The following is a 27708-nucleotide window of genomic DNA, read 5'->3' as shown; positions in this document are numbered from 1 at the left end:
AACACGCCAATACACATACTAATCAAACTATCAGAAATTAAATACAAAGAAAAAATATTAAAAGCAGCAAGGGAAAGAAAACAAATAACATACAAGGGAATCCCCATAAGGTTAACAGCTGATCTTTCAGCAGAAACTCTGCAAGCCAAAAGGGAGTGGCAAGGCATATTTAAAGTGATGAAAGGGAAAAAATTACAATCATGATTACTCTACCCAGCAAGGATCTCATACATATTTGACAGACAAATTAAAACCTTTATAGACAAACAAAAGCTAAGAGAATTCACCACCACCAAACAAGTTTACAACAAATGCTAAAGGAACTTCTCTAGGCAGGAAAGACAAGAGAAGGAAAAGACCTACAATAAACAAACCCAAAATAATTTTAAAAATGGTAATAGGAATATACATATCAATAGTTACCTTAAATGTAAATGGATTAAATGCTTCCACCAAAAGACATAGACTGGCTGAATGGATACAAAAACAAGACCCGTATATATGCTGTCTACAAGAAACCCACTTCAGACCTAGGGATGCATACAGACTGAAAGTGTCGGGATCCAAAAAGATATTCCATGCCAATGGAAATCAAAAGAAAGCTGGAGTAGCAATTCTCATATCAGACAAAATAGACTTTAAAATAAAGACTATTACAAGAGACAAAGAAGGACACTACATAATGATCAAGGGATCGATCCAAGAAGAAGATACAACAATTGTAAATATTTATGCACCCAACATAGGAGCACCTCGATACGTAAGGCAAATGCTAACAGCCATAAAAGAAGAAATCGAGAGTAACACAATCATAGTAGGGGACTTTAACACCCCACTTTCACCAATGGACAGATTATCCAAATTGAAAATAAATAAGGAAACAGAGCTATAAATGATACATTAAACAAGATGGACTTATTGATATTTATAGGACATTCCATCCAAAAACAACACAATACATTTTCTTCTCAAGTGCTCATGGAGCACTCTACAGAGTAGATCATATCTTGGGTCACAAATCAAGCCTTGGTAAATTTAAGAAAATTGAAATTGTATCAAGTATCTTTTCCAACCACAATGCTATGAGACTAGATATTAGTTACAGAAAAAATCTGTAAAGAATACAAACACATGGATGCTAAATAATACACTACATAATAATCAAGAGATCACTGAAGGAATCAAAGCAGAAATCAGAAAATACGTACAAACAAATGACAATGTAAACACGACAACCCAAAACCTATGGGAGGCAGCAAAAGCAGATCTAAGAGGGAAGTTTATAGCAGTACAATCCTACCTCAAGAAACAAGAAACATCTCAAATAAACAACCTAAACTTACACCTAAAGAAATTAGAGAAAGAAGAACAAAAAACCCTCAAAGTTAGCAGAAGGAAAGAAATCATAAAGATCAGATCAGAAATAAATGAAAAAACAATGAAGGAAATGATAGCAAAGATCAATAAAACTAAAACCTGGTTCTTTGAGACGATAAACAAAATTCGTAAACCATTAGCCAGACTCATCAAGAAAAACAGGGAGAAGACTCAGATCAACAGAATTAGAAATGAAAAAGGGGAAGTAACAACTGACACTGCAGAAATACAAAGGATCATGAGAGATTACTACAAGCAACTATATGCCAATAAAATGGACGACCTGGAAGAAATGGACAAATTATTAGAAAAGCACAACCTTCCGAGACTGAACCAGGAAGAAATAGAAAATATGAACAGACCAATCACAAGCACTGAAATTGAGACTGTGATGAAAAATCTTCCAACAAACAAAAGCCCAGGACCAGATGGCTTCACAGGTGAATTCTATCAAACATTTAGAGAAGAGCTAACACCTGTCCTTCTCAAACTCTTCCAAAATATAGCAGAGGGAAGAACACTCCCAAACTCACTCTACGAGGCCACCATGACCCTGCTACCAAAACCAGACAAAGATGTCGCAAAGAAAGAAAACTACAGGCCAACATCGCTGATGAACATAGATGCAAAAATCCTCAACAAAATACTAGCAAACAGAATCCAACAGCACATTAAAAGGATCATGCACCATGATCAAGTGGGGTTTAAACCAGGAATGCAAGGATTCTTCAATATACGCAAATCAATCAATGTGCTATTGAAGGATAAAAACCATATGATCATCTCAATAAATGCAGAAAAATCTTTCAACAAATTTCAACACCATTTATGATAAAAACCACCAGAAAGTAAGCATAGAGGGAACTTACCTCAACATAATAGAGGCCATATATGCCAAACCCACAGCCAACATTGGTCTCAATGGTGAATAATTGAAATCTTTTCCTCTAAGATCAGGAACAAGACAGGGTTTTACACTCTCACCACTATTATTCAACATAGTTGTGGAAGTTTTAGCCACAGCAATCAAAGAAGAAAAAGAAATAAAAGGAACCCAAATCTGAAAAACAGAAGTAAAGCTGTCAGTGTTTGCAGATGACATGATACTGTACATAGAGAATCCTAAAGATGCTACCAGAAAACTACTAGAGCTAATCAATGAATTTGGTAAAGTAGCAGGATTCAAAATTAATGCGCAGAAATCTCTTGCATTCCTATACACTAATGATGAAAAATCTGAAAGAGAAATTAAGGAAACACTCCCATTTACCATTGCAACAAAAACAATAAAATACCTAGGAGTAAACCTACCTTAAGGAGACAAAAGACCTGTATGCAGAAAACTATAAGACACTGATGAAAGAAATTAAAGATGGTACAAAGAGATGGAGAGATATTCCATGTTGTTGGTTTGGAAGAAGCAACATTGTGAAAATGACTATACTACCCAAAGCCATCTACAGATTCAGTGCAGTCCCTATCAAACTACCAATGGCATTTTTCATAGAACTAGAACAAACAATTTCACAATTTGTGTGGGAACACAAAAGACCCCAAATAGCCAAAGCAATCTGGAGAAAGAAAAATGGAGCTAGAGGCATCAGGTGCCCAGACTTCAGACTATACTACAAAGCTACAGTAATGAAGACAATGTGGTACTGGCACAAAAACAGAAATATAGATTAATGGAACAGGATAGAAAGCTCAGAGATAACCCCACACACATATGGTCACCTTGTTTTTGATAATGGAGGCAAGAACATACAATGGAGAAAAGACAGCCTCTTCAATAAGTGGTGCTGGGGAAACTGGACAGCAACATGTAAAAGAATGAAATTAGAACACTCCCTAACACCATACACAAAAATAAGCTCAAAATGGATTAAAGACCTCAATGTAAGGCCAGACACTATAAAACTCTTAGAGGAAAACCTAGGCAGAACACTCTATGACATAAATCACAGCAAGGTCCTTTTTGACCCACCTCCTAAAGAAATGGATGTAAAACCAAAAATAAACAAATGGGAGCTAATGAAACTTAAAAGCTTTTGCATAGCAAAGGAAACCATAAACAATATGAAAAGACAACCCTGAAAATTTGAGAAAATATTTGCAAATGAAGCAACTGGCAAAATATTAATCTCCAAAATTTACAAGCACCTCATGCAGCTCAATATCCAAAAAAACAAACAACCCAATGCAAACATGGGCAGAAGACCTAAATAGACATTTCTCCAAAGAAGATATACAGGTTGCCAACAAACACATGAAAGCGTGCTCAACATCACTAATCATTAGGGAAATGAAAATGAAAACTACAATGAAGTATCACCTCACACTGATCAGAATGGCCATCATCAAAACATCTACAAACAGTAAATGCTGGAGAGGGTGTGGAGAAAAGGGAACCCTCTTGCACTGTTCGTGGTAATATAAATTGATACAGCCACTATGGAGAACAATATGGAGGTTCCTTAAAAATCTAAAAATAGAACTACCATATAACCCAGCAATCCAACTACTGGGCATATACCCTGAGAAAACCATAATTCAAAACCAGTCATGTACCACAATGTTCCTTGCAGCACTATTTACAATAGCCAGGACATGGAAGCATCCTAAGTGTCCATCGACAGATGAATGGATAAAGAGGATGTGGCACATATATACAATGGTACAATGGAATACTACTCAGCCATAAAAAGAAATGAAATTGAGTTATTTGTAGTGAGGTGGATGGACCTAGAGACCATCATACAGAGTGAAGTAAGTCAGAAAGAGAAAAATAAATGCCGTATGCTAACACATATATATGGAATCTAAAAAAAAAAAGGGTTCTTAAGAACATTGTGGCAGGACAGGAATTAAGACGCAGATGTAGAGAATGGGCTTGAAGACACGGGGAGGGGGAAGTGGAAGCAGGGAAGTAGTGAGAGCGTGGCATGGACTTATATACACTACCAAATGTAAAATAGATAGCTAGCGGGAAACAGCTGCATAGCACAGGGCGATCAGCTTGGTGCTTTGTGACCACATAGAGGGGTGTAATAGGGAGGGTGTGATGGAGATACACGAGGGAGGAGATATGGGGATATATGTATACATATAGCTGATTCACTTTGTTAAAAAACAGAAACTAACACGCCATTATACTTCAATAAATATGTTAAGAAATAAATAGCCCCTTACTCACTTTGATTCCGAGTTTTCTTGCCTTCAGCCAAATAATTTCCTTGATTAAGTCTCCAGGAAGAGCTGACACAGTCTAAGTGTATGGCTCTGTCTGTAGGCCCATCTTTCCACAAAGTCATAAGTGTCTTCTGTAAACCTGGAAGGAAGCCCCTCCCCTACCTTTTCACACACACAGTTCTCTTGACATCGTCCAGTTCAGAGACTTCAGGCACAATTGTCAGATATGGAAACTAGCCAAATCATCCAAACTCCATTTACTGTGGGAAACTAGAGGACAGAATACCCGTGAGAAACATCTGATAGCAAAGATGAACAGTGTGTGTTGTAGATGTCTGCAATTTCAGGAGACGCTGAGATTGGAAGAGGATAAGGAGAGCTATAGAGAAAAACTTCAGAAGTTAGTGAATATATTGGAGGGAAAGAGGTGTCCAAGAATATGTTGATTTTGGAGATGGAGAAAACTGTGACGAGTTAAGCAAGGAGACAGGATCTGTGAGATGATGGAGCCAATGCATGTGAAAGTGTGTCATGTTGGAAAGATGGAAGAAACCTGGCTTAGCAGGTTTGGGATTGTGGAGGATGTGACCAAACTGAGAGAGCCAGGCAAGTTCCTCCTCCCACTAGAAGGCTCCCAACACTCCTTACAGAACCAGTGGAGTGATGAAAATGGTTCATGATCGCTTTAGGATGTGACAGCTGAGTTATGGCTGCTTCCTCGTAAGAGTGCAGGTACCACAGGCTGACAGATACCAGGTGGCCGGTGTTAGGGAGATGCCGGGAGCATTTAAAAGGATCTAATTCTAGGATATGGAATAGATATGAAACTCTCTTATAGCTTGGTTCTCTTATTCTTATATGTGATAGGACTTTCAGACCTAATTGAAATCTAATGAGCAGAACCAGTAGGTTTCATTCAGATAGAGCATTTTAACTTTGACCAGAAGGCATTTTCATTGATTTTTAAAGACTTTATTGTAGTTTTGTGTTTTTAATACTGAATTTAAGACAAATTCTTCCACAAAAGCTGGCTGACAAGTTTGTTGAATCATTTTTTTTTTGTATTCACATGAATTCTCATTGAATATTCTATAACCACATATTGATATAATGCCATTTTTTGGTCTAGTTATTACCTATCTCCTATTGTGCTAAGTGAATCAAGATGATGTGATCAATTATGTCTTTTTCTGTAAATAATCAGTTAGAGCTTCTAATGTGGAACATACATTTTTCTAACAAAAGTGTATTTCTGCGAGGAAAGGGTGGTAGATACTGTGGGGTGATAGAAAGGGGGTTTTCACCTTCTGCCAGGCGGTTTCCTATACTTGCTGATCATCACCAGCTCCCTGGGATACTGCTCAGTCATTCAAATGCAAGTCTCCCAATCCCTCTTGTAGTTTAGTGTATTGAGGGTGGAGGAGGTAACTTGAGAGACATTTGCATCTAACCAGTCAGTCAGGTGGATGCCAGTGGGCTTCTCTTATTCCTATATATCCCACTGCAAGCATGTATGATCCCCATCTTTTCCAGCAGAAAGACTTGCACACTCTTTGAGTTGTGGTTCCCTATTTCATATGCTAGCTAGTTTTCAGGGATTCCTCAACATTTTGAGGTCCCTCTGACACTTATTGATTTGGGGGGGCTGCTATAGACTTAATTTATATATAATTTAATGTCATTTCTAGAGAATCTGGTGAGAAGGAGAGAAACATGAATGTGCTCAGTCCATTACTTTACTCCTCTCCTGCAGATAAGATGGATTTTGTTTCTCTGGATGGAAGTAATTTGGGCATAAAAATAGGTTTCTATTTCCAATAGTATGCAAGTGCTCTCATATACACAACTGCTATTATTGTCTTATTTTATTTTGTATATATTTGACATCTTTCTCCAGTCTGATTAGAAGAAGAATTATCCACATTATTTTCACTTCTCTAAGGAAGAGGTGGTCCAGTAAAAAAAAAAAACTGAAGGAGAGACCAGGTGGCCAACTGTCTTCTGAGTCACTTGCATTCTGTTTATTTCTCCTTTTTATGAATTTCTCTGAGTATACATCACACTGAATTGGCATGTCATGAGGTAAACAGCCACAGAAATACAGATGCCATTTCCATTTTGGGTCAGCAGAAATACACATTCTAGATCAGCAATCAGCAATCAGCCTGGAGTCAAAAAGTGTGGTATTTTGTTAGGGTTGATTTAGTAGTCTTTAAATAAAAAAAAAAAAACCCATTGTATGTTGAACTTAAATTATTGTAGAATTCATTCTATTTAATCCTATTTAATATTCTATTTAGGTCTTTTTTTGGGATGAGATGTTCCTTACCAACCAACCCTGTTTGCCCAGGATTAAGTGTTCTGTGCCCTGGCAGTCTGCTCAGTGTATCCAGTGATAACTGGCATTTTTAATTTACCTGAGACCTAGCTACTTTGTTTTCAGTCTTTCACTAGATCTGTGAAAATGTGTTTTCTATAATCTAATTCCTTAATATATATCAGGTAGCAATAGAGAAATAGCTATAGAAACATAAGGCTGAATTATCCATTGGTTTGGAATGTTCAAATTTTCTCTTTTTTTATTGTATATCAGATTGCAAGGAGTGACATAGATGAACAATGAAATTTTTATTTCTATATTTCTGAGAAAACAATACTGTAAGATTAGCTATCACTTTAGAATGTTATTTTAATCATAATGTGAAACTGTTAATTTTTCTTTTCTCTGATTTTTAGTATTAGAAAATATTGCATCAGGATGATTCTGTATGCTTCAGATATGTGTTCATCTTTTATTGCTTATTATCTTTTAACTATGTATTTGAAAACTTATAAAGAAATTCTGCCAAAGAATTAGTATGTGAAGGGAGTTCATACTCAATGATATTATAGAAAAATATTTTGGAGTACTGGAAAAGAAAACTGTAATATTCTTATAAACAAATATTTGTTGGGTGTGTCCTTTGGGAAAGGCCCTGTTGTAGGAGTTAAAAACAAAGATATTAAAAACCAAACCTGTGCCTTTATGAGCTAACATTCTATAGAGAATAAATGAAACATATACACATACAAAGTGAGACGACAAAAATGAAGTTGCTAATAACATAAAACAAATAAATAAATAAATCTATATACAAGTAAATTGTCTAACTTCACTAAGTTGAGGCTAATTTTTACTTTATTTCAGTCTCTAGGAAATTTATTCTATATCCGAATTCTATAAATGTCTAAAAGGGTTTGCACACTACTGACATCTTTTGGGGGGGTAAAACATATTTTCTGAGTAAAAGTTTATCAGGAAAAGCTTTATAAATTTTTAAACTATGTTGAAATGGTATTATGCTTGGTCAGTCTCCAAATTTTTTTATCTTGATATCTCACTTTTTAACCCTCTTTGAACCATCTAACCTTTTAGGAGTAGCTCTCCCATCCTTATATTTAATATTTGTTTAGTGCTTACTATAAGGCACATGTGCTTTATGTACTTAATCACTTTTTTTTTTTTTTTTTTTTTTGCGGTACACCGGCCTCTCACTGTTGTGGCCTCTCCCGTTGCGGAGCCCAGGCTCCGGACGCGCAGGCTCAGCGGCCATGGCTCACGGGCCCAGCCGCTCCCCGGAATGTGAGACCTTCCCGGACCGGGGCACGAACCCGTGTCCCCTGCATCGGCAGGCGGACTCTCAACCACTGCGCCACCAGGGAAGCTCTTAATCACTTTTAGTCCTTGTGCATGATCACACAAAAAGGATGGATACAGTTGGGAATTTAAGCACTGAAGTTTACCATTGATTCAACAGCATGATGAGTCACCCTAACAATGAATCAAATGATATTTTAGTTGAATATTTTGCATATAACATGTGGATGTCCAGTACACACTTGATGATTGACAAACCGGTGGCTGCTGATGACACAGAAAGTCCAGTGCAATGTTTATGTCATCTCGGTTCCATTTTTAACACTTCATCTGTGTTCATTTTAGCACAAGAAATCTAATAAGTCTTGTTGACTAGCCTTGGCGGGCCCTGAGAATCAAATTGGAGAGCAGGCTTGGTAGATATAAGTTTCAGGGTTTGGGAGCTATGTAAAAATGATCAAAAGGGATGCCTTTCCTTATTTCTAATATCCTAATTCCCTCTTGAAATTTCCCTAATGCTTATTTCAGGATATGTGACCTCTTAACTGGTAATCGATTGGTTCTTCTGTATTAACCAATCTGTCTTGACAGTTCAGTTAATAGTTCAATCAGGTAGTAACAGATTTTTGATTGATAATCTTTGGGTTAGGTCAGAATAGTAAAGATGGCTGTACAGTTAGTGAAATATCATTTTGAGTACACATTCACATGATCTTTCATGTGAGTCATGGGCTTCTCCTTTAAACTCTAACTCTGCTCCTAGCACACCTTGTCTCTTGTGTACTTAAAAGTGAAAAATCACTAGATTCCTAAAGTAGGTTTAATTTATCCCATACAGTACAAGTCTTTTCCCCCACAGATGTTTAGAGACACAGCAGGAAAGATTGCATATTCATAATAGCATGAAAGAGCAGATCCTGGCTAAATATTATCAACATAGAGTATTTCTTCTGGCCCATGTTTTACCATTTGTCTTGAATTGCTAAACATACAAGGCAGCATGTGAAGTATATTTATGCAGCTGTAATTGTGATGATGATTATTTTTTTCCCCAAGTCCTGCTGGGCAGTAGATCTTTCTAGAAGAAATAAAATCATCTCCTGTTTCTGATTAGTATACTGCATAATCTGATTTCAAGCTAACAAAGAAGATATACTGATTCAGTTTAGCCACGTTGGAATATGGTCCTGTGGATTTAATGAAGATGCTTTCAGGAATTAAAAATAATCTGAAAATAAAGATGGAAGTCATGACATATTTTAAAACTAAAGAGATCTCTTCATGTAAGCTGGCCAGTTCAGTTTCTGTCAAGCCTAACCACATGCTATCGTGATATTAAGTCAAAAAACAAGCACATTTCAGTGGCACAGATAATAGAAAATGACAGGGTTCGGATGCACTTTTGCTTATGTGTTGTGTTATCTGGATAATTTCTAAATTTTTCCAATCAGACATCAAGATAGATAAAAGTCTGGCTTGATTTTTAAAAATCATATTTAGTAGATCTAAGGCAGTTTGAAGACAAATGGAATCTTTGAATTTCTGGTGGGCAATTTCTAGCATAGACTTCTCGTTTTCAATACAAATTGAATTATATGAATAAGTAGTAGCTCAACAAGCTACAGAAATAAAATAGCAAACATTTACACATACATCGAATCCTCCCTTACCTCCCCTATCATCAGAAATGGAGTTATTTGAATTGAAATTATGTAATTATTGCATATCTTATGGTGTTGAAGAGTTTCTTCCCATGGAAACTGAGGATATCTGCTTCTTTTAATATTGACAAAATTAATTTTATTAGGCTGTGGAATTCGACGAATTTGGGGTTGACTTAGAAGTGAGTATCCCCTGTTATACTTCAATCCCTATCATATAGTGGTATATACAATAGCCATATTGTATTAAGATAACTATTATCTAGAGCAGATCATTCATTTGATTTACATTTCTATTTTCTTATCTGGAAAATGGGGATAATAATACTTAGCTTATAGTGTTGTTAAGAGGATTTAAAAAGTTAAACTTAATAAAGTGCTTAGCAGAAGGTAAGTTTGGTTAGTCTTACTTCTGTGGTCTCAATTGCCTATTTCGGGAAGTTCTTTCTATCACTTTTAGGTCCTTAGGTGACTACTGTATTGAACTCATACTGAAGAGTTCATTAAAAGAGATCTCAGATCTGCTTAGATACATTATCTAATTTAGTCCTAGATCCCGTTACAGAGAACACACGCAATATGAACACTGGGACATGAATTTATTTGGTTGGGGTAAAATACCAAAGAAACAAGGTTAAAGATTTAATTTCTCTTTGAACTGGTCACCCATGAGGGCACAATTAAAATTTATCAGTTATCTATTATATGCCAGTCATTGCTTAAGGTATTTTATTTTTGTAAATTATCTCAGGAGAGCCTCACCTTATGACTGTTTTGCAAGGTGAGAATCTGAACCTCAAAATGTGAAGTAACCTCTACTAAGTCAGAAAGTAAGCAGTGAAGCCTAAATTCAAACCTGGATTTTACTACATTTGTAGTTTAGTCCCCTGACTCTATGACATTGGACTGAAATTACAAATACTGCACACTGTGTTACAAATGCAAGTTATTTAGCACAAAGGCAACTATGCGACTGTGTGAAAGGACCTGAATAGATATTTAGAGCCAATTGCAAATCTTAGACAAGAAAGTTCTATCAATTTGCTCTCTGATTCTCTATCAGAGAATTCATTGTTGGGTTTGCTGGTAATCACCCATATTACAAGTCTCAAAAGGAATCTGAAATAATTCTAAATTGAATCATTTAAACAATCCATTCAAATTACAAAATTCTTAGTTATGTTTTGAAAGATTTTATTCAAAGTTGGGGCAATTTCGCCCTATATTACAAGTGTTCTGAATTCTTTAGTGAAAATGGCATTCCTTTAACTTAGATATAAAAGAAGAATGACCTTTAATGCAAATGAATAAGAAATCTAAAGAACCATATATATGATATGAACTTAATATTTTTCCTTACTTTTGTTCCTCATTTAAAAGTTAAAGTTCAACTCTACTATTCAATGAGTTCCCAAATTTTATAGATCAAATTGTCCTCTGTCTTTAGGCTGTGTCTCTCATTGGGATTACAAACCATATGCAAGGATTTCAACCCATTGAAGGAATCATCGTGCAGTCTGAAGAAGATTCAGCCCAGATACAGAGCTTTGTTTCGGTGGTGAGCTTGAATCATTTTCCTTCATTGTAGTTTCATTCTGAAATGCTCTATAATATTGCATCTGATAAATACATGCAACCTCTCTTTGCTTAGTGGATTCCAAGTGAAGTGTGTGAAATATATTGTCTTGAGCTGGTATTGTCCTTTTGGTCATCTGGTCCACCATCTGACTTTCTTATTCTGCCTTGTTTCTTAGGAAGAAATCTCTAAATTTCATGAGATCCCTGTGTAGCTGGGGGTATATGTAGGTGGGGATAGTATGTGAGCAGTTGCTCAGAAGTTGAGTAATGTGGCAGTAGGGTACCTGTTAAAAGGAAAAGTTTGAAATCCTGGAAGAAATAAAATATGAAAATTATATTTAAATGAAGTTTTCCAGTTTTGTCTTTGATATTAAACTGATGAGGTAATCTGCTTTCAGAAGTTAAAATAGAGATCTAAAGGTTATAATAATATCAATGCAAAAATAGCACAGAGAGAGGAAGAGGTGGAGAGTTCATTTAAATATGAGAATCATTTGCGGAGATGTAATGGCTCTATTAATATTAATTACGCCATTATCATTCACTGCTCTCAAAATCAAAAATTGCCAGTCTATACCTTAAACTGGCAGAGAGACTGAAATGTAAACAGAAGTTGACAACCTTGCTTCTATGCACACAGGTTGTCCATGATTCTTAGTTTAAAAACATTCTAACCAATCTAACATTGAGAAAAGTCTAGGTTTGGCAGAAAAGCTCTGGAGGTGAAGAATTTGTTACTTCCAAGTGTTGCTCTTATGGTACCTTGAGCTTGGCTTTCCACTAGTTTTTGAAGTGCTGAAGTTGCCTCGTCTCAGGTTCTAGTTCCCTCATAGGTCTGCTTAAACTCCTTTGTGAGGGGTAGGGGAAGAAAGAGAGTGCTGTCTAGCCTCCAAAGGGGCTCTTAACAGCAAGGAGAAAACCAAAGGGACAAATGTCTGTTTCCAGCTAGCCGGGATAGAGGGTATGGCCTGTTCAGAAAACCATTACTTAGACTAGAAGGTTTTCATAATTTGAGGATGGGTGATGGTGGAGATAAAGATTTTTATGCCTGAAAAACTATCCCATCTGGGATAGGATAGTCTTTTAACTCTGCACATTGATCTTTTTTTTCTTGAAGCAATTGACATTTAACAAGGAAGAAAACAACATTTTGAAGGTTGTATTTATTTGTTTAATAGTGTCACTGACCTAGTGTTTGGAAGAGAATGTTTTTATGTGCAGTTTAAAATGTTTAATATTGAGTCCTAAACAGATCCATTTCATTAAATTCTCAAGACTTTGATTTTCACCCCATTAAGTTCCATTATTAAAATTACCAGGTGATATCTGAAAAGTTATATCTCTAATAATTGCACAGGTCTCTTCCTCCTTTTTAAATGTAAAATGCTATTTTAAATGAATCATAGCATGTATTTAGCTGCCAGTTTGAATCCCCACATCTGGGAATCGTCCCAAGATTACGCACTTCCTGTCTGGAGGAGGTCACATTCTCGGTATGAGCCTCAACAGCAATGATTTGATGCAGCAGTAAAAAGAGGTACCCCAAGTGAGTCCATGTGATAAAATATGGGAAAGGGGTATGGATGTCTTGGGTCCTCAATGGATGATGATAATTAAACCTCCAAATTTGAATTTCTCCTCTTTTTTTATAACTATGCCTACCCTGAAAAAAAAAAAAAGATTTGAAATATGGGCAGAGGGGTGTGGTGCCATATGGCATCACAAACAAAATTACCCAAACACTTCAGAAACAAGCAGGGCGCATTTCTCCCTCCATTCAGTAACCATATGAACTCAACACGTTAGAAGCTCCCTTCAAGTTGATTCAAATGAGCTCTTTGTCTTTTGGGCTCCAGTGTGTTTCCTTGAAACAAAAACCAGGGCACCTTGGAGAGGAGTTACAACAAGGTCCTTGCAGGGTCTGAATCCAATATTGCAAAGGTTGTAGAACTACTTTTTAAGTGAAAGAATTTTCTGAAGAAGCAAGAAGATGTATAACAAAAGAATCATTGTCACCAACAAGCAGCAAGCCTGCTTTTGGCACAGAACTGTTCTGGGAGTTGTTTATAGAAAATTAAAGAGAACTATTTTTGCCCTAATGGGGTTTATCATTGGAGAAGGACAGTTTTGTTTTATGATAAACAATGGGCACACAGACATTTTTATAAAGTCCTGAGAATAAATTGATAACTAAAGAAGCAGTGAAATATCCAGGAAATATTAGTAAAATGTGGATATGGGTTATTTGTGGATCCTTGATTCCTAACCTCTGAACCCAAACTTTCTGTTCCTTCTTGCATGACCTATAGTTGCACATGTTTTCTTGCTGATATCCGTCACAACAGCTCTTTTGATTTTTTTCTTTGAAGTTACCGTTTGGCTTATTTAAAACATACAGACTGCCTAAGGACCAGGAAACCTTGTGCCATCTATGGGATTGCATACTCAATATATAAACTAAACACCTAAAATTGAATTGAGAATATAATATAAATCATAGGAAAGAAAATCCCAAGAAGTATTTACCGGAAGTAATTAGAGCAAAAAAAGAGATTTCCAGAGGTCTAGAAATGTATCTGACAAAGCTGAGAGAGAGACAAAGTTTAGACATTTAAAAGGATCCTGTATTAGTTCTAGATCCAGTTTAAGTGCTCAGTCGGAGACCACTGATTTTCAGTTAAAGTAACTATGTTGATTTGAGTAGTTGGTGAAAGTTTAAAAGGTAAAGTTAATGAATGAATAATTAATTTAATAAATACTTTTGAATACATGTTAGGAAACCAGTTTAGTCAACATTTTAAGTGGCCTCACTACAGGACAATTGGAACAGAATAAAAGCACGAGTTACTTCATTTTTGTTAGCTACACAGTTTCCAAGGTATTTAATCACTTTTGGAGTTTTAATTAGACAAGTTTTAATATTCAGACATTTTTTGAACTTTGGACACCACTGATTAATTTTAGTTCTTTATTTAGCATATATAGCATCATGCTAGTTACCAAAATAATAATTGAGTTACTGTAACACTTCATTATTGAAAAGTCAGACTCTTGACAGCCTCAAAACTATTAAGATTTGCAATAGGTTGAATTTTTTTCCTTTCCATTATGGTTTATTACAGGATATTGAATATAGTTCCCTGCGCTATACAATAGGACCTTGTTGTTTATCCCTTCTTTATATAATAGGTTGCATATGCTAGTTCTAAACTCTCAATCCAGCCCTCCCCTCTCCCTCCTCCCCCTTGGCAATCACAAGTCTGTTCTCTATGTCTGTGAGTCTGTTTCTGCTTCATAGATAAGTTCATTTGTGTTATATTTTAGATTCCACATGTAAGTGATATCATATGGTATTTGTCTTTCTCTTTCTGACTTACTTTACTTAGTATAATAATCTCTAGGTCCATCCATGTTACTGCAAATGGCATTATTTCATTCTTTTTCATGATTAATATTCTATTGTATACATTATATACACCACATCGTCTTGATCCATTCATCTGTCCATGGACATTTAGGTTGTTTCCATGTCTTGGCTATTGTAAATAGTGCTGCTATGAACACTGAGGTGCATGTGTCTTTTTGAATTATAGTTTTGTCATATATGCCCAGAAGTGGGATTGCTGGATCATATGGCAACGCTATTTTTAGTTTTTTGATGAAACGCCATACTGTTTTCCATAGTGGCTGCACCAATTTACATTCCTGCAAACAGTGTAGGAGGGTTCCCTTTCACCACACCCTCTCCGACATTTGTTACTTGTATACTTTCTAATCATGGCCATTCTGACCAGTGTGAGGTGGTACCACATGGTAGTTTTGATTTGCAATTCTTTAATAATTAGTGATGATGAGTATCTTTTCATGTGCCTCTTGGTTATCTGTAGGTCTTCTTTGGAGAAATGTGTATTTAGGTCTTCTGCCCATTTTTTGAATCGGTTGTTTGCTTTTTTGTTATTGAGTTGTATGCGCTGTTTGTATATTTTGGAAATGAAGCCTTTGTCAGTCGCATCATTTGAAAATATTTTCTCCCAGTCCATTGGTTGTCTTTTCATTTTGTTTATGGTTTCTTTTGCTGTGCAAAAGTTTATAAGTTTAATTAGGTCCCATGTAATAGATTGAATTTTTAAATGTACTCACACATACAACACAGCACACACACTTGGGTCTAACTATCCATTCACACATGTTTGAATATTACCTTATTAACAGCTTGAAGATGACTTTATTTAAAAGTTAAGAACAAAGAGGGCTTTGAAATATTTGCTAGTCCAGAATATTAATCACTAAATACCCATCTTCTTTTCCACATTTCTTCCATCATCCCTGACAAGCTTATGAATGTCCTGGCTTCTGTAGCATAACCTAACCCTAAACTTGCTGGAACCACAGAGTTAAGCCATCTGTGTTGCCAGAGAAGCAAGTGTGACTCTGGGTCACTGAAGTGCAGTCTCAGAGTCCAGAAGCAGGCCTTTCTTCCCTTGCCTGTTTATTTTTAAACTCTTTTTTGAAAAATCAAAGTTTGCAATTGCCAAAGCGGTTCAACAGCTAACTAATCCATAGTTCATTTCAATTGATCTTTAAAGTTCACAAAGATACATTTTTCTAAGTGGCTGGCCCCTATATACATGTCAACATAAATCAGTGTAGATCACACAAGTGACCCAGAGCTCTGAAGGTAAAGCTCTGTATTGGCCATCTAAAAAGTTGTTGGAACAGACTTGCCCTTTGGTAGAAACACATTGGGATGGAATAACGTTTCTTGTGCCTGAAGACAAACAATCAAGTGATGTCATTCGTGCTTGAAGAGGGCATCAAAGCATCTTCTATTTAAACAAATGGAGCAACAGATTCTAATAGAAAAACAAAGTTACTTTCTATGACTCCAATGTGCTTTATTGATGGAAGTTGTATAGTTTGCTTCCCTTAAGATTGTTTACTAAAACAACTTGCAATATGACTTGAAAATGTTCCATATTTATAAACTGATTTTTTTAATTATGCAATTTTCATATCAATTTTACTTTGGAAAAAGCAATATAAAACATAAAAACTCATTACATTCTCCAACTCTAAAGGGTCTGTAGCAAAAAAATGCTAAATACTATTCCTAAGCCATAGACTTAGGGACAACACATTGGGGAATAATAATGATAATGCGTTCTATATGATATAGTGTGAGGATTACCTAAATTGATAAAGTAGTGATGTGCAGCTTAACTACAAGTTAAGATCTATATCACTTGATCTTAAAATTGTTTACTTGAAAATCAACTTTATTGTTAAGGTAGTCAAAAGAAGTATATGCATTTCTCAAGCATTAGCCATAAATTGAGAACTTTGATTGTGGACACAAATTAACTATTGGAGGCTTCTCCTTTTTAAAATTATGCTTAATTTTGCTATCTTTATCTAGGTTTTTTATCATCTTAGTTAGAGTTTAAGGAAAATATATTTTATTGTATTTTAGTTACCCCATGAATGCATAAAAGCTAAAAATAGTCAAGAAAAAGGATAAAAGTAAAGGTGTTAGAAATGATATATGATGGAACAGTGGAAACCTCTTTGAGACCCCTTTATTTGTTATCTGCCATTGTTCCTTTATGGTTTATTGCTTTAATGTTGGGTTTTAAACCTATAGGTCTTTGTGACTGCTTTCTTGAAATCAGTTTATTATGTACTTAATTGGCCTGACTCTACTATTTGTACTTGTATATTTATACAGGTGGTAGACCACAACCTAGAAGTCTCTACACATCAAGAATCTTAGACTTACTGTGACTTTACTTTGAATTCTTAAAATAAATGAGTTTTCTGCTTTCCTTTTTTGCAAACAATCAACATTTCTCAGTTGTAAGGCAAAGAGGCATAACCAGGGCTTGAATGCTAGTTTTCCCTATTAACATAGTTAAAGAAAGTGGTTAGTGACTCCTCTCTCCCAAGATTGCTGAGTGGGGAATAAATATGAAGGGAAAAATTATGCTGTTTAGTAAGTAGTTAATGAAGCAGTAAGTAGTTAATTTTAGTAAGTAGTTTTAGTAGTTAATTTTAGTAGTTAATTTTAGTAAGTAGTTTAGTTTAGTAGTTTAGTTTAGTAGTTTTAGTTTAGTAGTTTAGTTTAGTAGTAGTTTTAGTTTTAGTTTTAGTTTTAGTAGTTTTAGTTTAGTAGTTTAGTAGTTAATTTTAGTAAGTAGTTAATTTTCTTGGATGAAATTGCTGTCATTATGATCCTTTTGCCGTTTGTGTGGGGGATCTGTTACAAAATTATTCAATGTGTATTAAACTCTTGATATTTATCCTGTGTATCTCATCCTCCTCCAAGCTTCCTTGCTTGAATAAATATAACTTCTTTTGACCCAACTGTACAAACCAGAAACATGGGAGTGATCCTGGACTCTCTTAGCCCCAATATACATATTGAATCCATCTACTTCTCTTCATCTTCACTGTACCCCTAAACCAAGCCACAGTCACTTTTATTTAGACTATTTCAGTAGCCTTGTAACTGGTCCCTCCATCTTGCTCTTAATTTCTTCCAATTCATTTGTTATGAAGCAGCCAGGATAGTTTTTGTTTCTTGGGGTTTTTTTTAAACAATAAAAAAACTTAAAATGCCCCAGTGACTTTCTGGTGTATTTGAGATACGTAAAGTAGAATATCCTTAAGAGAGTTTTTTAGGCTCTGCACAATCTGGTCCCTATCTACTGTTCTGTGTTCATCTTGAGCCATTCTCTCCTTTGATTCATTGCTATTTCAAATACACTGGCCTTAATTTAGTTTTCCAAAGGGACAAAGCTCTTTCCCACCTGAGAACTTTCAGACTTGATGCTCCCTCTGGTTGAAACACTTCTTCCACTACTTCCAGTACTACAGACTGTGCCTACTCATTCTTCAAGTCTCAGATTAAATGCTACTTCCTCATTGAGGGGATCCCTGGAGGACCAATTTAAACTAGATATACCCTGTTATTCTCTTTCGTAGTGTGCTGTAAAGTGTGAATTCTGCAAGCCAGGGTGCTAAAACCCTGCACATTCCAAAGAAAGGTCTGTTATAGGACTGTCTCATAAAAGATGAATACTAGGCCTTTGGGGATATTCTGCCTGATAAGAAATTTTTGTATGCTTGAGGCCTTAAACTTACACAGTGCCATTTTGGTTAGATAGCTTATCTAAACAATGCTATTGATGATGAATGTCTACTTTTGCCATGAGGAATAAAATCTGAGTAGTTGAGGTCAGTCATACAGGAGTTACATATCTATGTGACTGGATCTCAGTTAAAACCCTGAACGTCAATGCTCAGTGAGTTTCTGTGGTTGGCAGTGCTTTAAATGTGTTGTGTCACATTGTTGCTGGAAGAGTGAAGTGCACTCCCATGCAACTGCACTGTGAGGGATGTCCTGGAAGCTTGCACCTGGTTTCTCCTAGATTTTTCCCCATCTGCCTTTTCCCTTTGCTGATTTTAATTGTGTTCTTTCTCTGTAATAAACTGTAACTGTGAGCATAACTGCTCTCCTGAGTACTGTGAGTTTTTCTAGAGAATCATTAGGACTGAAAATAATAGGAACTCAATATCTTGTTTTTTTCCTTCAAAACAATGATCTCCATTTATCATTATATATAATTGTTTATTTAATTTTTTTCTTGATTTCTACACATTCTACTGGAAATTAGGAAGTGCATTATTTTCTTTCTTTCAGTTTACCTTATTCTTGGCATAGCACAGTAGGTACTCAATAAATATCTGTGGAATGCAAAGTATATTTATAGTATTGGGTGAAAACAAAAATTTAAATAGCTCTAAAGAAGTTTAAATAAGATATGATAATGTTGTTCTTCAATTTGATTTTAGCCTTTAAATATTATGATTTAGATTTACTACCCCAATAAGTAGTATATAATTGGAAACAGAAAGTCACCAAAAAGGCCACGACTAGAAAAAGAAATTTACAAAGGAAAAAATCTCATTGTTAAAGGCAAATACACAGTAAAGATAATAGATCAACTATTTGTAAAACTAGTAGGAAGGTTAAAACAGAAAAGTAGCAAATCACCTATATCCACAATGAGTAGTTAAGGGATACACACAACAAAAAGATGTAAAATATGATGTCAGAACAATAAATTTGGGGAGGCAGTAAAAATGCATGGTTGTTAAAAGTCATTTGAAATGATGAGATCCGCAACTTAAAATGATCATGTATATATGTGTATATCTACTTACCTCATGGTAACCACAAACCAAAAATATATAAAAGATACACAAAAAAGAGAAAGGAATTCAAACATAACATTAGATAGTCATCAAATCACAAGGGAAGAGAACCGTAGAAGAATAAAGGAACAAAAAAAGAGCTATAAAAACAACACCAAAACAATTAGCAAAATGACAGTACATCTTTAGATGTAAATGGACTAAATGTTCCAATCAAAAGACATAGAGTGGCTGAATGGATCCAAAAATAAGACCCATATATATGCTACCTACAAGAGACTCACTTCTGATCCAAAGATGCACAGAGACTAAAAGTGAGAGGCTAGAGAAAGGTATTCCATGTAAATGGAAACAAAAAAAAAGCTGGAGTAGTAATACTCGTATCAGACAAAATAGACTTTAGAAGAAAGATTGCAATAAGAGACAAAGAAGGACATTACATAATGATCAAGGGATCAGTCAAAGAAGAAGATATAACCAATGTAAATATGTATACACGCAACATAGGAGCACCTAAATACATAAAGCAACTATTAAAAAAAGTAAAGGAAGAAGTCGACAGTAACACAATAATAGGGGACTTTAACACCCCACTTATATCAGTGGACAGATTATCCAGACAAGAAATCAATAAGGAAACAGTGACCTTAAGTAACACATTAGACCAGAGGGACTTAACTGATACCTATAGAGCATTCCATCTGAATGCAGCAGAATACACATTGTTTTCAAGTGCACATGGAACATTCTCTAGGACAGATCACACGCTGGGCCACAAAATAAGTCTCAGTAAATTTAAGAAGATTGAAATAATATCAAGCAACATTTCTGATCACAACAGTATGAAACTAGGAATCAGCTACAAGAAAAAAGTGCAAAGAACACAAACATGTGGAGGTTAAACAATATGCTACTAAACGACGAATGAGTCACTAAAGAAATGAAAAAAGAAATAAAAACATACCTGGAGACAAATGAAAATGAAAGCAAAATGATCCAAAATCTATGGTATACAATAAAAGCAATTCTAAGAGGGAAGTTTGTAGTGGTACAAGCTTACCTCAGGAAACAAGAAAAATCTCAAATAAGCAATCCAACCTTACACCTAAAGGAACTAGAAAAAGAACAAACCCAAAGTTAGTAAAAGGAAAGAAATCATAAATATCAGAGCAGAACTAAATGAAATAGAGATAAGAAAAACACTAGAAAAGGTCAATGCTAATAAGAGCTGGTTCTTTGAAAAGATAAACATATTGATAAACCGTTAGCCAGACTCATCAAAAAAAAAAAAAAAAAAAAAAAGAGAGCCCAAATCAGTAAAACAGAAATGAAAAATAAATTATAACTGACACCACAGAAATACAAATGATTGTAAGAGATTACTATGAACAATTATACACCAATAAAATAAGCAACATAGAAGAAATAGGAAAATTTCTAGAAATGTACAATCTCCCAAGATTGAATTAGGAAGAAATAGAAAATATAAACAATTTACCAGTAACAAAATTGAATAAGTAATAGAAGAAAATCTACCAACAAACAAAAGTCCAGAACCAATGGTTTCTCACAATTCTACCAAAAGTTTAGAGCAGAGTTAACACCAATTCTTCTCAAACGTTTCCAAAAAAATGTGGAGGAGGGAACACTTCCAAACTCATTCTACAAGGCCAGTATCACCCTGATACCAAAACCAAAGATATTCCAAAAATAAAAAAGAGAGAGAAAATTATAGATCAATATCACTGATGAACATAGGTGTAAAAATCTTCAAGATATTATCAAACCAAATTCAACAATATATTAAAAGGATCATACACCATGATCAAGTGGGATGTATCCCAGTGATGCAAGGATGGTTCAATATTTGCAAATCAATCACTGTGAAACACCATATTAACAAAAGGAAGGATAAAAATCACATGATTATATCAATAGATGCAGAAAGCCTTTTGGCAAAAGTCAGCGTCCATTTATGATAAAAAACCTCAACAAAGTAGGCATAGAGGATACATACCTCAACATTATAAAGGCCATGTATGACAGACCACAGCCAACATCATACTCAATGGTGAAAAGCTGAAAGCATTTCCTCTAAGATCAGGAATAAGACAAGGATGTCCACTGTCATCACTTTTATTCAATATAGTATCAGAAATCGTAGCCACAGTAAAGAAATGAACTTTTGGAGAAGAAAAAGAAATGAATACAAATTGGAAAGGAAGAAGTAAAACTATGACATGATAGAATGCATAGAAAATCCTGAAGATACCACCAAAGAACTACTAGAACTGATGAATGAATTCAGTAAATTAGCAGGATACAAAATTAGCATGCAGAAATCTGTGTTTCTATATACTAATGACAAACTATCAGAAATAGAAATTAAGAAAACAATCCCCTTTACAATCACATCAAAAACAATAAAATACCTAGGAATAAATCTAATTAAGGAGTTAAAAAACCTTTACTTGTAAAACTATAAGACACTGATGAAAGAAATTGAGATGAGAGATTGGTTCAAGATGGTGGAGTAGAAGGATGTGTGCTCACTCCCTCTTGCGAGATCACTGGAATCACAACTAACTGCTGAGCAATCATCGACAGGAGGGCACTGGAACTAACCAAAAAAGATGCCCCACATCCAAGAACAGGGGAGAAGCCACAGTGAGATGGTAGGAGGGGTGCAATCACAATAAAATCAAATCCCATGGCTGCTGGGTGGGTGACTCACAAACTGGAGAACACTTATACAACAGAAGATGACCCACTGGAGTAAAGGTTCTGAGCCCACGTCAGGCTACCCAACCTCAGGGTCCAGAAACGGGAGAAGGAATTTCTAGAGAATCAGATTTTGAAGGCTGGTGGGTTTGATTGTGGGACTTTGACAGGACTGGGGAGAGCAAAGACTCCACTCTTGGAAGGCATGCAAAAAGTAGTGTGTGCATCAGGACCCAGGGGAGGGAGCGGTGACCCTATGGGAGACCTAACCAGACCTACGTGCTAGTGTTGGAGGGTCTCCTGCACAGATGGGGGGCGGCTGTGTCTCACCACAGGCACAAGGGTACTGACAGCAGAAGTTCTGGGAAGTACTCTTTGGCATGAGCCCTCCCAGAGTCCACCATTAGCCCCATCAAAGAGCCAGGTAGGCTCCAGTGCTGGGTGGCCTCAGACCAAACAACCAACAGGGAAGGAACCAAGCCCCACCCATAAGCAGACAAACAGATTAAAGTTTTACTGAGCTCTGCCCACCAGAGCAACACCCAGCTCTACCCACCACCAGTCCCTCCCATCAGGAAGCTTGCACAGCCTCTTAGATAACCTCATCCACGAGAGGGCAGACAGCAGAAGCAAGAAGAATGACTATCCTGCAGCCTGTGGAACAAAAAGCAGATTCACAGAAAGATAGACAAAATGAAAAGGCAGAGGACTATGTACCAGATGAAGCAACAAGATAAAACCCCAGAAAAACAACTAAATGAAGTGGAGATCAGCAACCTTCCAGAAAAAGAATTCAGAATAATGGTAATGAAGGTGATCCAAGACCTCAGAAAAAGAAAGGAGACAAAGTTCGAGAAGATGCAAGAAATGTTTAATAAAGACCTAGAAGAATTAAAGAACAAATGCCTAGAAGAATTAAAGAACAAACAGAGATGAACAATACAATAACTGAAATGAAAAATACACTAGGAGGAATCAATAGCAGAATAACCGAGGCAGAAAAACGGATAAGTGACCTGGAAGACAGAATGGTGGAATTCACTGCCACAGAACAGGATAAAGAAAACAGAATGAAAAGAAATGAACACAGCCTAAGAGACCTCTGGGACAACATTAAATGTACCAACATTCGGCTTATAGGGGTCCCAGAAGGAAAAGAGAGAGAGAAAGACCTGAGAAAATATTTGAAGAGATTATATTCGAAAACTTCCCTAACATGGCAAAGGAAATAGCCACCCAAGTCCAGGAAGTGTAGAGGGTCTCAGGAAGGATAAACCCAAGTAGAAACACACTGAGACACATGGTAATCAAACTGACAAAAATTAAAGAAAAAGAAAAATTATTAAAAGCAACAAGGGAAAAACCACAAATAAAATACAAGGGAACTCCCATAAGGTTAACAGCTGACTTCTCAGCAGAAACTATATAAGGCAGAAGGGAGTGGCATGATATATTTAAAGTGATGAAAGGGAAGAACCTACAACCAAGATTACTCTACCCAGCAAGGATCTCATTCAGATTCGATGGAGAAATCAAAAACATTACAGAAAAACAAAGCTAAGAGAATACAGCACCACCAAACCAGCTCTCCAACAAATGCTAAATGAACTTCTCTAAACGGGAAACACAAGAGAAGAAAAGGACCTACAAAAACAAAGCCAAAAATAGTTAAGAAAATGGTAATACGGACATACACATCAATAATTACCTTAAATGTGAATGGATTAAATGCTCCAACCAAGAGACACAGGCTTGCTGAATGGATACAAAAATAAGACCCATATATATGCTGCCTACAAGAGACCCACTTCACACCTAAGGACACATACATACTGAAAGTGAGTGGATGGAAAAATATATTCCACTCAAATGGAAATCAAAAGAAAGCTGGGAGTAGCAATACTTATATCAGATAAAATAGATATTAAAATAAAGAATGTTACAAGAGACAAGGAAGGACACTACATAATGATCAAGGGATCAATCCAAGAAGAAGATATAACAATTATAAATATATGTGCACCCAGCATAGGAGCACCTCAATATGTAAGGCAAATGCTAACAGCTATAAAAGACGAAATCAACAGTAACACAATAAGAGTGGAGGATTTTAACACCTCACTTACACCAATGGACAGATCATCCAGACAGAAAATTAATAAGGAAACACAAGCTTTAAATGACACAATAGACCAGATAGATTTAATTGATATTTATAGCACATTCCATTCAACAACAGCAGACTACACTTTCTTCTCAAGTGCTCATGGAACATTCTCCAGGATAGATCACATCTTGGGTCACAAATCAAGCCTTGGTAAATTTAAGAAAATTGAAATCATATCAAGGATGTTTTCCAACTGCAACACTATGAGGTTAGAAATAAGTTCCAGGGGAAAAAATGTAAAAAACACAAACACATGGAGGCTAAACAATACATTACTAAATAACGAAGAGATTACTGAAGAAATCAAAGAGGAAATCAAAAAATACCTAGAGATAAATGACAACAACAACCCAACGATCCAAAACCTATGGGATGCAGCAAAAGCAGTTCTAAGAGGGAAGTTTATAGCTATACAAGCCTACCTCAAGAAACAAGAAAAATCTCAAATAAACAATCTAACCTTACACCTAAAGCAACTAGAGAAAGATGAAGAAGCAAAATCCAAAGTTGGTAAAAGGAAAGAAGTCATAAAATCAGAGCAGAAATAAATGAAATAAAAACAAAGAAAACAATAGCAAAGATCAATAAAAGTAAAAGGTGGTTCTTTCAGAAGATAAACAAAATTGATAAACCTTTAGCTAAACTCGTCAAGAAAATGAGGGAGAGGACTTAAATCATTAAAATTAGAAATGAAAAAGGAGAAGTTACAATGGGCACTCCAGAAATACAAAGCATCATAAGAGGCTACTACAAGCAACTCTATGCCAATAAAACGGACAACCTGGAAGAAATGGACAAATTTTTAGAAAGGTATAACCTTCCAAGACTGAACCAGGAAGAAATAGAAAATATGAATAGACCAATCACAAGTAATGAAGTTGAAATTGTGATTAAAAATCTTCCAACAAACAAAAGCCCAGGAACAGATGGCTTCACAGGTGAATTCTATCAAAAATTTAGAGCAGAGCTAACACCCATCCTTCTCCAACTCTTCCAAAAAATTGCAGAGGAAGGAACACTCCCAAACTCATTCTGTGAAGCCAGCATCAACCTGATACCAAAACCAGACAGAGATACTTTTAAAAAAGAAAATTTCAGACCAATATCACTGATGAATATAGATACAAAAATCCTCAACAAAATACTAGCAAACAGAATCTAACAACACATTAAAAGGATCATATACCATGATCAAGTTGGATTTATCCCAGAGGTGCAAGGATTCTTCAATATATGCAAATCAATCAATGTGCTACACCATACTAACAAATTGAAGAATAAAAACAATATGATCATCTCAATAGATGCAGAAAAAGCTTTTGACAAAATTCAGCACCAATTTATGATAAAAACTCTCCAGAATGTGGGCATAGAGGGAACCACCTCAGCATAATAAAGGCTATATATGACAAACCCACAGCAAACATCATTCTCAATGGTGAAAAACTGAAAGCATTTCCTCTAAGATCAGGAACGAGACAAGGATGTCCACTCTCACCACTATTATTCAACATAGTTTTTGAAGTCCTAGCCACAGCAATCAGAGAAGAAAAAGAAGTAAAAGGAATCCAAATCAGAAGAGAAGAAGTAAAGCTGTCAGTGTTTGTAGATGACATGATACCATACATGTATGCTACCAGAAAACTACTAGAGCTAATCAATGAACTTGGTAAAGTAGCAGGATACAAAATTAATGCACAGAAGTCTCTTGCATTCCTATACACTAACAATGAAAGATCAGAAAGAGAAATTAAGGAAACAATCCCATTCACCACTGCAACAGAAAGAATAAAATACCTAGGAATAAACCTACCTAAGGAGGTAAAAGACCTATACTCAGAAAACAATAAGACACTGGTGAAAGAAATAAAAAATGACATAAACAGGTGGAGAGATATACCATGTTCTTGGCTTGGAAGAATCAATATTGTGAAAATGACTATACTACCTAGATCAATCTACAGATTCAATGCAATCCCTATCAAATTACCAATGGCATTTTTTACAGAACTAGAACATAATATCTTAAAATTTGTCTGGAGACACAAAAGACCCTGAATAGCCAAAGCAATGTTAAGTGAAAAAAACGGAGCTGGAGGAAACAGACTCCCTATCTTCAGACTGTACTACAAAGCTACAGTCATCAAGACAATATGGTACTGGCACAAAAACAGAAATATATTTCAATGGAACAGGTTAGAAAGCCCAGAGATAAACCCACATACATGTGGTCAACTAATCTGTGGCAAAAGAGGCAAGGGTATACACTGGAGAAAAGACAGTCTCTTCAATAAGTGGTGCTGGGAAAACTGAACAGCTACATGTAAAAGAATGAAATTAGATTAGTCCCTAACACCATACACAAAAATAAACTAAAAATGGATTAAAGACCTAAATGTAAGACTGGACACTATAAAACTCTTAGAGGAAAATATAGGAAGAACAATCTTTGACATAAATCACAGCAAGATCTTTTTTGACACACCTAGAGTAATGGAAATAAAAACAAAAATAAACAGATGGGACCCAATGAAACTTAAAAGCTTTTGCACAGCAAAGGAAACTATAAACAAGATGAAACGACAACCCTCAGAATGGAAAAAAATATTTACAAACAAATCGACAAAGAAGTATTCTCCAAAATATATAAACAGCTCATGCAGCTCAATATTAAAAAAACAAACAACCCAATCAAAGTATGGGCAGAAAACCTAAAAAGACATCTCTCCAAAAAAGACATACAGATGACCAGGAGACACTTGAAAAGCTGCTCAACATCACTAATTATTAGAGAAATGCAAATCATAACTACAATGAGGTATCACCTCACACCAGTTAGAATGAGCATCATCAGCAAATCTACAAACAACATATGCTGGAGAGGGTGTGGAGCAAAGGGACCGTCTTGCACTGTTGGTCGGAATGTAAATTGATACAGCCATTACGGAGAACATTATAGAGGTTCCTTAAAAAACTAAAAATAGAATTATCATATGACACAGCAATCCCACTACTGAAAATATACCCTGAGAAAACCACAATTCAAAATGACACATGCACCCCAATGTTTACTGCAGCAGTATTTACAATAGCCAGGTCATGGAATCCACCTAAATGCCCATTGACAGATGAATGTATAAAGAAGATGTGGTACATATATACAA

At 35.7% G+C, this 27708-nt stretch overlaps 1 long non-coding RNA gene across 1 annotated transcript in view; it reads left to right on the top strand.

The window, feature by feature from the left end:
* Nucleotides 1-27708, top strand: part of LOC141278211 (uncharacterized) — a 700570-nt gene that overhangs the window by 59031 nt on the left and 613831 nt on the right. The window contains exon 4 of the long non-coding RNA XR_012330558.1: nucleotides 11312-11422. This is a non-coding gene — a long non-coding RNA (uncharacterized lncRNA). The remainder of the gene's footprint in view (nucleotides 1-11311; nucleotides 11423-27708) is intronic.

The sequence above is a fragment of the Tursiops truncatus genome, chromosome 3 (genome assembly GCF_011762595.2).
Source record: "Tursiops truncatus isolate mTurTru1 chromosome 3, mTurTru1.mat.Y, whole genome shotgun sequence".
NCBI lineage: Eukaryota > Metazoa > Chordata > Mammalia > Artiodactyla > Delphinidae > Tursiops > Tursiops truncatus.
This window is presented reverse-complemented; position numbering and strand designations above follow the sequence as displayed.